We start from the raw sequence: 12,252 nt of genomic DNA on the forward strand, positions 1-12,252 counted from the left end.
GGGTGGTGGCGATGGGGTGGGGTGTTAGTGCTACACCCACTAGTGCTCAGGGATCACTCCTGGTTGTGTTTGTGGAACCTTATGGGGTGTTGGGGACTGAATGCAGGTCAGTCGCAATGCAAGGCCTGACCCACTGCACTCTCTCTGGCCGTTTTGGTTTGGTTTGGAGGCCAGTTCTGATGGTGCTGGAAGGTTTCTCTCTGCTCAGAGCTTGGATGATGCTCCAGGATATGCTCAGGGGATCATGTGGTGGCTGGGAAAGGAAACCTTATTTCTACCAAGTCATCAGTCTGTAGTAGAAATAGGTTGGAGTCTGTAGTAGAAATAGGGTGAACTTTATAAATTACATCGTATTATTAGAGTGTCTTGGTCCCAAAATTTCAGGAGTCTTAGCTTTAACTGAAAGAGACTCTTTTTTTTTTGCTTTTTGGGTCACACCCAGCGATGCTCAGGGGTTACACCTGGCTCTGCACTAAGGAATTATGCCTGGTGGTGCTTGGGGGACCATATGGGATGCTGGGAATAGAACCCAGGTCGGCCGTGTGCAAGGCAAGTGCCCTACCCGCTGTACTATCACTCCAGCCTCTGAAGGAGACTCTTTTACTCGTCACCAAGGTTTGACTCCAAAGTCCAGGCTGTTCATCATTACACTGCACTTGTGGTAAATAATGGAACTCAAATTTAAGACGGGTTTGTGAAGAACTTTCAAACCTCAGGTTCCTAGGTTTGAGTAAGTAAGATGATGTGTGTGGCAGCATCTACAAGCTTGTATATGAGGGATACTGGTCAGTTTAATTGCACATGACTGCATGGGTGCATCATGTAGACACATGAGAGAGAGAGAGAAAGAGAGAGAGAGTAGAGAGAGAGAGAGAGAGAGAGAGAGAAAGAGAACTTTGGGCCAGTCATATTGGCCTCAAGTTGCCCATGCCCTCTGATTTGCCAGCCAGATAAAAACTACAAAGGTATCAGCTACTCTAGTGTGGAGAATAGTGGGTTATAGGGGGTGTGGGAGAACTTCCAGGATGCCAGCAGTGATTGATTTGGGGATTTTTGCCTTTGTTTGGGGGTCATCTCTGTCAGTGCTCAGTGGCTATTCCTGGGAAGATGCTCAGAGCCTGCTTCTGGTGGTGCTTGTTGGATCAAGCAGTATTTGGCTTGAACTCAGGCTTCCCACATGTAAAACATACACTGAGTCTTTTAAGTCATCTCTTGGCCCATTAATTTTTGGTTTTGATCTAGGTTTCTAGATATGTTCAGGCGGTGAAAAATCATTGTGGTGTGGAATGCATCCACCAGGCATTCCTGCCAGAAAGAAAATTATCCTAGATTTCCCCTTCTTCTCAATCCCAACATCATAATTCATTTTACTAGGACTAGAGAGATGGCTAAACGGGCTAATTGTGTGACTCTGGTTCAATCCCCAGCACCACACACCCCTTCAAACACCACTATGACTGACCCCCAAGCACTTAGCTGGAAATAGTTCAGAACCACCATTCGGAGTAGCCCCCCCAAGAAACCCAAAAAATTCATTGAACTAACGAAGTGTACACTTTCCTAGTTAGACTTCAACAGAAAGGTTTTTCTTTCAGAGGCATTTGGAGTTCTGGGAAAATGGAGCAGATGAACTTTTGCCTATTTCTTCTGCTAAGTTCAGTTGAAAATTCAGGACATCATTTGGAAAATAACCACAGAAGACTATGAAAGGTAGTGAGAAGACAGGTCAAGTGGGGTGAGAGGGGACTCAAGAGACAGCCTGGTGGTGAGTAGCCTGAGTTTCCTTCTTGCCTCTTGTCTACACCCCATAGTTGGAACTGAAGAAGCTGATGGTCTGGAGACCCCAAGAAGGGCTAATCCAAAGACCCCAACCAAAATCCCTTCATGCCTGGAAAGGGGCAGCATAGGATTGGAGGCACTGTAGAGGTTGATCTTTCTTTTTTGCGTTTTTGGGTCACACCTGGTAGTTCTCAGTGGTTACTCCTGGCTCTGCAATCAGAAATTATACCCGGCTGTACTTAGGAGACCATATGATGAGCTGGGGATCAAACCTAGGTTGTCTGTATACGAGGCAAGCACCTTAGTCCCTGTACTCTCACTCGAGCTCTGATACTGTTCTTTCGACTGTAGCTGAAACACCACCAGGAAAACAATGTGGGGAGCATCAACTTTAGTTTCAAACAAGGTTTCCTGCTGGAGGGGGTAAAAGAGGGCTAGGGTCTCTGTTGAACCATCACAAGGCCACCCCCTACAACTTAGGCAGTGCCAATGGAGCCCCTGGGGACTCTCGGCTTTCACTCCCACATGGTGAAAATGAGGTCCCCCTTTCCCAGCACCACATGGCTCCCTGTGTATGGCCTGGAGCATCCTTCAAGCACTGAGCAGTGAGAAGCCTCCCGGCACCACCAGATGTGGCCCCCAAACCAAACCAAATCAGGGCCAGAGAGAAAGTGCAGTGGATCAGGCACTTGCCTTGCATGCGACTGACCTGCATTCAATCCCCAACACCCCACAGGGTCCCACAAACACAGCTAGGAGTGATCCCTGAGCACAGACCCAGGAGGAAGCCCTGAGCAGGAGTGAGTATAGCACTAACATGTCCTCCCCCACCCCCTCCAAAAAAAACAAACCAAAACTATGAGGTCCTTGTACCCTGCCTGACAGGAAGTATCTGGGAAGGAACTCCCAACCCTGCTCATCAGTAATGGGGAGGATCCCTATCAAGTTGTCAACAGATATTTGGTGGGGACTACTTTGGCCCCTAGATGGCAATCATGTACGAATGCCCCATCTTCCTGTCCCGTGATGGGGTGAGATCAGAGGGAGACCAGCTAAAAGAGAAGGCTTCCATGAGATCCAAAAAAAAAAACCTTGACTAGTGATACCACTTCTTAGTGGCTATCCCGAAAAACATTAATTTCAAAGGATATATGCACACCTATGTTATTGTAAGTTATTTCCATATTTTACAATAGCTAAGATATGGGAACAACTGAAATGACCAACTACAGAAAAATGGTTCAAGAATTTGTGGGGCTGGAGCAATAGCACAGCATGTAGGGCGTTTATCCTGCACGCAGCCAACCTGGGTTTGATTCCCAGCATCTCATATGGTCCCCCGAGCACTGCCAGGATTAATTCCTGAGTACAAAGCCAGGAGTAACCCCTGTGCATCATCCAGTGTGACCCAAAAAGAAAAAAAAATGTTGTGATGTAGTTACTCAATGGAATACTACCCAGCTCTAAGAAAGAATAAAATTAGGCAATTGATCGTGGCATGTATGGAACTACAGGATACCATGCTGAGTGAAGTCAGTCACAGAGAAAGGGACAGATACAGAAAGATCTCACTCCTATGTGGGACTTACACAGTAAGGTAGAAACAAAGGGCTGAAAGCAAATGGGAGAACTATAAACCACATATTTAGTTGTTGTGGGGAGCGGGTTGAGAGGAAGGGGCACTGAGTCCTTGAGGGGAGGGAGATGGGTACACTGGTGATGGGTGTGGTGTTGGGATTGTGTGCACGGGAAATAACCAAAAACATTATTTCAAATCACAGAATCTCAATCAATAAAAATATTTAAAACAGAGGCTGGAGCAATAGCACAGCAGGTAGGGGCATTTGCCTTGTATGCAGCCGACCCGGGTTCGATTCCCAGCATCCCACATGGTCCCCTGAGCACCGCCAGGAGTAATTCCTGAGTGCAGAGCCAGGAGTAACCCCTGTGCATCGCCAGGTGTGATCCAAAAGCAAAAGCAAAAAAAAATATTTAAAACAAAACAGACTTGATTGGGCACTTCAACAAAGAGAAGTCTGTTCACTATCCTCAGTTAAGCAGAGAAATGCAAATGAAAAGCACCCAAAAGACCCCACTAGACAACCATCAGAATGTCTGAAATTGGCAACGCCAAGATATAAAAGAGGTCCCCCTGCTACCACATTCACATGGGATGGAGGTGAACTGGACCACATCTGCATTGCTGTTGGGAATGGAAAGTGGGACGCCCACTTCTGAAACTAGTTCTGCAGCTTTTTAAAGAAATAAACATCCTGGCCAGGGAGAGCTCAACAGGTGGAGTGCATACTTTGCATGTGGGAGATATGGTGGTTTGATCCGTGGCATCTCTTTGTCCCCTAACTAAAACAAACAACAACAACAACAACAACAACAAATTAATGAAGCAATTACCAGGTTGGGGAGATAGTCTAGCAGATAGGGTACCTGTCTTGCACACGGTTAACCTCTGTTTGATTATCAGCACACCACACAAGGTCCCCTGAGCCAGCCAAGAGTGATTTCTGAACACAGAGCGCTGGAAATAAGCCCTGAGCACTGCTGTGTTTGGACCAAAAACAAACAAACAAAAAGATGCAACTACCATTCAACTCAGTAACCCCATTTCTGAACATTTATCCCAAAGAAACAAAAACTTTTGGGGGCTGGAGCGATAGCACAGTGGGTAGGGCATTTGTCTTGCACGCGACCAACCCAGGTTCAATTCCCAGCATCCCATATGGTCCCCCGAGTACCGCCAGGGGTAATTTCCAAGTGCATGAGCCAGGAGTAATCCCTGCGCAATGCGAGGTTTGACCTAAAAAGCAAATAAAAATTTAAAAAAACCTTTGTTCACACACACATACACAAACACACACTCGTACGCACACACACATCAGGTGCGTGGACGTTTACAGCAGCTTAATTCTTTACTTTTGTGTTGTTGTTTCATTTGGGGGCCACACCAGGTGATGCACAGAATTTGCTCTTGGCAGTGCCTGGGGAACCAGGTAGTGCCAAGGCTAGAACACAGCCACCTCGCCTCACTGCACACAAAACCCTATGAGTTTTATCTCCTTAGTCCCCTCAGTGTAGGCATAATAGGCAAAATCAGTTTGGGTTTGTTTATGAATTATATCCAGAAGTGCTCAGGACTTACTCCTGGCTCTGTGCTCAGGGATCACTCCTGCTGAGATCAAGGAACCATTATGGTGTACCGGGGATTAAACAAAGTTCAAAGTTCAGCCAGGTGCAAGGCAAGCATCCTAGCCCCTTGACTATCTTTCAAGCACAGATACTGGTTTCATACTACTCTGCAAGGTCATTGTGGGGAACTAGGCAAGGGGCACAGAAAACGCTCTGGATTATTTTCCACAAACGCATATGAATCCTTACATATTTCAAAAGAAATATTTTGAGGGGCTGGAGCAATAGCACAGCGGGTAGGACGTTTGTCTTGCATACGGCCAACCCGGATTTGACCCCCAGCATCCCATATGGTCCCCCGAGCACCGCCAGGAGTGATTCCTGAGTGCATGAGCCAGGAGTAACCCCTGTGCATCACCGGGTGTGACCCAAAAAGCAAAAAAAAAAAAAAGACATTTTGAATAAAGAAGAAAGGCAGAGACTCTCTCTGCAGCTGGTACACAAAGTCCTGAGGCTTCCTTTGCAAAAATAATCACCAGTCCCTATCTCAGCTGCTGCTGGTACCTTCTAACCCTGGCCTTGGACTCTGTTAAACTGTTAGGGTGGATTCTTTAGTTAACCTGCTGTGACCACTCTTGCTTCACTCATGCATTCCACACCAAGTCGTGCGGTTCTGCGATGTTGCCACTGGCTATGGATAAGCTTTTGTACATGTTTCCAAAATTGTCCGCAGGGTCAGTTTTTCATGTTCCTAGTTGCTATTTGGAGGCTACACCTGGCCAGGATGGGAGGCTCCTCCCAGGGAAGTGCTGGGGTACCATACAGTGTCTAGGATTTAAAACCAGAGCTCCTGCATGCAAAGCAGGCATGCCAGGTCTCTGAGCTATCTCCATGGTCTATTTAATTTTTAAAAGACCTCTATCTTCTTTCTGAGACTTCTTGTTGGTTTCTATTTATTTTGCTCTGTGAGATAACCTATAACCCGGATTTTTATCTTGTGCACTTAAAACTTTGGTAACCTTTCCTCTTTATCCTCTAGTTTCCCTTCTATTCCGTAACACCCCTTCCCTCTTTGCCTTGCCCTTTGGATCCACACCCCTAGGATTTTGAGACCGGCCCAGTTTATAGCCTCACCACTTCATGGTATCTTGACAGGGCATTTGGACAAAAAATGTTTCTATGGTCATATTTATCAGCTAGCTGCAGCAGTTGCCAGTTGAGTCATCCAGAAGAGGTATGCACCTTAAACTTTGCAGTTCCACTCACAGTTCCACTCACCACAGAAAACTCACCATTCCCCCATACCCCCACCCCTCAATGACTACTATTTACCAGACCAGAAATAATGGACGCTGCCCTGCACTTTTCCTTCATTCCTACATCAAAACACTACCAAGGGGTTACAGAGAAAGCTCAACCAACTGAGCACAGGTTCTGCACGCCGGAGGTCCATGTGCAATCCCCAGCATGATGTGGACTCCTGAGCACTGCCAGGCATGTCCCTTTCGAACAAAACAAAAATTCCTAATAAGTCTTACAAGGAGGGTTACCACAGAGTGGATTTATGATCTTACCCAAATCAGGACACTCGAGAGTGCAAAAGAATGCCATCAATGAGACTGACAGAACAACGGGCATATGGTCACTCCTGCCCTCCCATTGTTCATCAATTTTGCTTGAGCAGGCACAAGTAACAAATTGTGAGACTTGTTACTGTTTTTTGGCATATCGAATACGTCACAGGGAGCTTGCGAAGCTTTGCCGTGCGGGCTCTCCGAGAGGGGCGAAGAAATCAAACCCGAGTCGGCCACATGCAAGGCAAACGCCCTACTCGCTGTGCCATCGCTCCAGCCCATATGGTCACTCTACATACAAAAACCTTCATAGGCTCAGCTCACCAACCTCCACTGATCTCCACCTCACCCCAAAGCACACACCCAAGTTGTGTTCTTTTTATGCACTTATTTTATTGACTGAAGTTCTGTGGTTTACTATTCTGTTAGCAATGGTTTCTTATACACATGATTCCAACACCATACCCATCACCAGTGTACCCATATTCCTCCACAAAATCCCAAACACCCTCCCACTCAACAACCTCACAACTCTGTTGTGCAGATCAGTTTTCCTGTGTTGCCTTCAGTCCCTTTTTTGCTATCTCATTGTGTATTTTTAAGTTCCACTTGTGAGACCATTGTTTATCGCTTTCCTTTTGATTTTATTCTGCATATCTTCTAGTTCTGTCCACGTTGTGGAAAATTGCATGATTCTATTCTTTCAGAGCCACATAGTTTTCCATTGTGTATATATGCCACAACTTCTTGATCCACATCTGGGCATTTGAGTAGTTTCCATGTCTTGGCAAATGCAGTGATGAACATGGGTGTGCCATGTTTCCTTCTGAATGAACGTTTTTTGTGTGTTTTGACAGAAGATGGCAAAAAGAAGACCCAGCTGTCTTCTTCTGGATGATCAGGTAAACACACACCACTCTGAGAGATGCATCCTTATCCCCACTCCCTCGCTGGCTAACTTTGAATCAACTGCTTCAGGCATAAAAATAGGGCCAGAGAGATAGGACAGGTCTGAGGCACTTGTCTTGCATACAGCTGACCCCAAATTGATCCTCCTGGTCCTCTGAGCGCTACCAGGAATGATTCCTAAGCACAGAGCCAGGAGTAATACCCGAGCACTGTCTATTGTGGTCCCCAGAACCAAAAAGTCAAGAGGTTATTTTTTTTTGGTGGGGGGCACAACTGGCAATGGTCAGGGGTTAATACTGGCAGTGCTCAGGGGACCATATGGGATGCTGGGGATCGAACTCTGGTCGGCTGTGTGCAAGGCAAGTACCTTATCCACTGTACTACCTCTCTGGCCCACAAACACTCAAAATAATTTTTACCAGGAAGCCTTTACTGCTCAGCCCCCTGCCACTCACCACCCCGTGTGCCTGCATCATGCCTGGTTATTTCCTCCTCCTCCTTGCCCTGCTTGCCCTCCTCCTATCAAGTTGCAATGTCATTTCCCCTGAGACAGAATCAGGGCCCGGGGGCCCATGGGACTGTTTCCAGGGCTGAGGACCCATGGGACTGTTTCCAGTACTGAGCTGTGTGAAAAGGCGTCGCGGCACTTACACTCCATACACTTTCCTAACTGCCCAGCGGACGAGAATCAGGGGCCATGTGGTCACCCTGGCAACTGGAGATGGAGAAAAGTGGGGGATTGAGACATGGAGGTTGCCGTTTAGGTCCCCTTAGAGCCATTTCCCCAGGTCTCCTTCCCTCCAGCCTGCTAGGCTCCCTCTGGTGGTCACTGAGCGGTAGTGACAGACAGGTCGTGGCTGTGGGAAGATGGGGATGGTCCAGCAAGCAGGAGGTGCATAAGCTGCCAGAGACCTGGGGAAAGATCAATTCTACTTTTTTGTTTTGGTTTTGGGGCCTCATCCGGCGATGTTCAAAACTTACTCCTGGCTCCGTGCTCAGGAATTATTCCTGACAGTGCTTGGGGGACCAAACCCTGGTTGGCTTATGAAAGGCAAGCGCCTAGTATACTATCCAGCCCCAAGGCTTCCACTTTTCTTGCTTTGGTCCACACAGGGCAGTGCTCAGGGCTTACCCCTGCCTCTCTACTTGATCACTCCTGGCTCTGTGCTCAGGGGACCATATGCAGTACCAGAGATCATACCTGGGTTGGCTGCTTTAACCCCTATACTATCATCTCTCCTGCCCAAAGGCTTCCACTCATCATGGTGTTCCTCCTGCTTGCCTACAGGCCCTCCTGCTCCCCAAAATCCCCACCCACTGTGTCATTAGACACTCTACCACAACAACCTCTGAAAGTGATGTACTGGCAGCTAGTCTGGCTCCAGATGAACACCAGAGGAAGAAAATCTGTGTGGGGCCAGGTAGATACCTCAAGTGATAGCTATACATACATGGGAGGTCGTGTGATTCCATGACACCGCCAATAACTGTGGTGAATGGTCCCTACTAAACAATAGACTTTCCAGAGCTGGACATACTGCAAGGATTAAGGAGCTTGCTCTGCATACAGCTCACACCATTTCAGTTCTCAGCACTATATGGTTCCCTAAGCACTGTCACGTGGGCTCCAGAAATAAACAAAAGTCCCCCTGAGAAAACAAATCTCTCAGGCCAGAGATTGTACATTGGGAAGGGGAATACGGTGGGTAGGGCATTTGACTTGCATGCAGCTGACCCGGATTCGATTCCTAGCATCTCATATGGTTTCCTGTGCACCGCTAGGAGTAATTCCTGAGTGCAGTCAGGAGTAACCCCTGAGCATTGCCGGGTGTGGGCCCAAAAAACAAGACCAAGAAAAAAATTCTTAGTGTTTTGTCCTGGTGAGATGATTGGCGACTCATGGCTGTGGCTATACCGTACTGTCTTCTAGTCAATCCCTGATTCAAAACCTTAAGATGTGAGCAAACTCGGGTGAAACAACACGGCCAGAAGCAGATTGTGCACAAGCTTGAGTGTCATGGGGCAGACATGGAGAAAATCTATGTCCTGAGTCAGATGGGATCAGGAGGGGTCAAGGAGAACGGTATCCCAAAAAGAAAGTGATCTAGAAAGAGGGCAAGAGGCAATGTTTAAGAATCACTTCAATCTTTTCTGAATCTATTGGGGGGGGAGAGCGGAGGAAGGGCTGGGGCCACACTATCTGTGCTTAGGTCACTCCTGGCCAGTGCTTTGGGAGACTATATGAAGCACCTGACACTGACCCAGGGTTGGCTGGATGCAAATAAGTGCTTAGCCCCTATCGTTACAGTTCAATTATTTTTCAACGGACTCACTATAATAAAATAGTTGTTGGCACACATCCAAAAAAACAAAAGCAACCAGTGTTGGCGTGGATGTGGGGAGAAAAGGACTCTCCTTCATTGTTGGTGGGAATGCCAACTGCTCCAGCCTTTTGGAAAACAATATGGACATTTCTCAAAACACTTGAAATTGAGCTCCCATTTCATCCAGCAATACCACTTCTGGGAATATACCCCAGGGCACCAAAACACACAGCAGAAACACCATCTTCACTCCCATATTCACTATAGCATTATTCAGCATAGCCAGAATCTGGAAACAACCTGAGTGCCCAAGAACAGACGAATGGATAAGGAAACTATGGTACATCTACATACACAATGGAATACTATGCAGCTGTTAGGAAAAATGAAGTAATGAAATTTGACTATAACTGAATGGACATGAGTCAGGAGAGGGACAGATACACAATGATTGCATTCATTTGTGGTATATAAAATATATATATAATAAAAGACTAATATCCATTGTCAGGGAAAAAAGGAAGTAGGAGGACTGGTCAATGGTTGGATCTAACCAAAACTGTGTGGGGCTGAGGGAAGATAAGATAGATAAGAGACCAGTATGACAATAATAGCTGGGAATGATCATGTTGGAGAAGAACTGAGTGTTAAAAGTAGGTAAAAAGATATTCTCAATAACCTATCAGTATCAATATTGCAAACTACAAGGCCCAAAAGGAAAGAGAAAGAAAAGCACCTGCCATACAAAGGGGGGCGGTGGAGTTTCCCTCCCCATCCAAGCAGAACCTCCGCAGTTGAAGACCTCCAGAACTCAACCGCATATCCATGCTCAAGGCTGCTCTCCACAGGCTCAGGCAAGCCTCACCTATGAGAGAACCTGCAGAAAAACCCAGGTATGCGGGACCCGTGACTGAGACCTCCAGGCTTGCTCAGAATGGGACTGGGCCTCCTCCCAGCTCCCCAGTTTTCCAGTAGCTTGGCAGTCACACCCACAAACTGTCTCTGGCGCCATATAATCTCATCATCGGCCAAGATCCAAGACCTCTTATACTCTACATGCTTGTTAACAAAATAGGAGACTAACACCCAAGAATAGCTAAGTACCTGGAGGTTTACTCCATAGCTTGGAAGCCATCCGCAAACACTAGGGGAAAAGGAAGCTCAGATAGAGAAGGGAGCACCAAATAAATGGTATTGGGAGGATCCTCCCAGGATGGAAGATGCATGTTGAATGTATACTATAGACCGAACATGATTGCCACTCAATGCCTCCGCCTCCTTTGCAAACCACAGCACCCAAAAGGAGAGAGAGAACAAAAGAGAATGCCCTGCCATAGAGATAGGATGGGATGGGGGGATGGAGGGTGGGAGGGATACTGGGATCAGTGGTGGTGGAAAATGGGCCACTGGTGGAGGGATGGGTACTCAATCATTGTATAATTGAAACCCAAACACAAAAATTTGTAAGTCTACAACTGTTCCTCATGGTCTCACTAATAAAAATAAATAAAAAATATATGGGGGTATGGTGCCGCCAGCAGGTCAATCTGTACCTGTGAGGCGAGTGCATCAGCAGCCTCAAGGCGCCTTCAGACTTCCAGATACCCCAAAATTGCTGCTGTGCCTTTGGCCAGACCCCAAAAACTTGGGGCAAAGTTTACCAAGAAAGTAAACGGCCAAAAGTTAGGTATGTGGGAAACACACCCACAAACCACCTCTGGCTCAGCTATATAATTGGAGGCAAGGCCTCTTTGGTTCCTGATTGAACTGCTTAATGGACATGATCCCAGAGACTCAGAAACGAATCTCAGAACACAGTGGCTTTTGGTAGAAATGTGTCTGGTCTTTGCAGTAGGCTACTGGTGCTGGGCCAACCCAGGTGGGAATAGGTTTCGTGCCTTGACCTGTTCCCCCTGGCGGCCCAGTGGCTGCCATCCGTCTGAGGCCACTGGATAGTCACATTTGGGCCCCCAGTGACGAGACACACAGGGCCTCACGGGATGGGGGTGGAGCCGGGCTTGTCCTCCCCACCCCAACGAGACCCCAAGTCATCGCCCACGAATGGCCTCTCTGGCTCCTCATCAAGCTGATTAACAGCCATGATCCCAGAGACTCAGAAACAAATCTCAAAACCCAGTGGCTTTTGGCAGAAATGCATCCGGACCCCGCAGTAGGTTACTGTCGCCAGGCCACCCCAGGGGGGAATGGGTGCTGTCCCTCCGCCTGCTCCCTCCTGGCGACTTGGTGGCTGTCATCCTCCAGAGGCCATTGGACAGTCAGGCTTGGGCCCGCAGTGACGAAACTTGTTGGGCCTCACGGGATGGGGTGGGGGGTGGTGGAGCCGGGCCTATCCTCCCCACCCCAACGAGACCCCAAGTCATCGCCCACGAATGGCCTTTCTGGCTCCTCATCAAGCTGCTCAACGGCCATGATCCCAGAGACTCAGGAGCAGATCTCTAAACCCAGTGGCTTTTGGCAGAAATCCCTCCAGATTTAAGTGTTAAAATTTCGGAATTTCAAAA

This window comes from Sorex fumeus, unplaced genomic scaffold (assembly GCF_029834395.1).
Source record: "Sorex fumeus unplaced genomic scaffold, SorFum_2.1 ptg000058l, whole genome shotgun sequence".
In the NCBI taxonomy this organism is placed as follows: Eukaryota; Metazoa; Chordata; class Mammalia; order Eulipotyphla; family Soricidae; genus Sorex; species Sorex fumeus.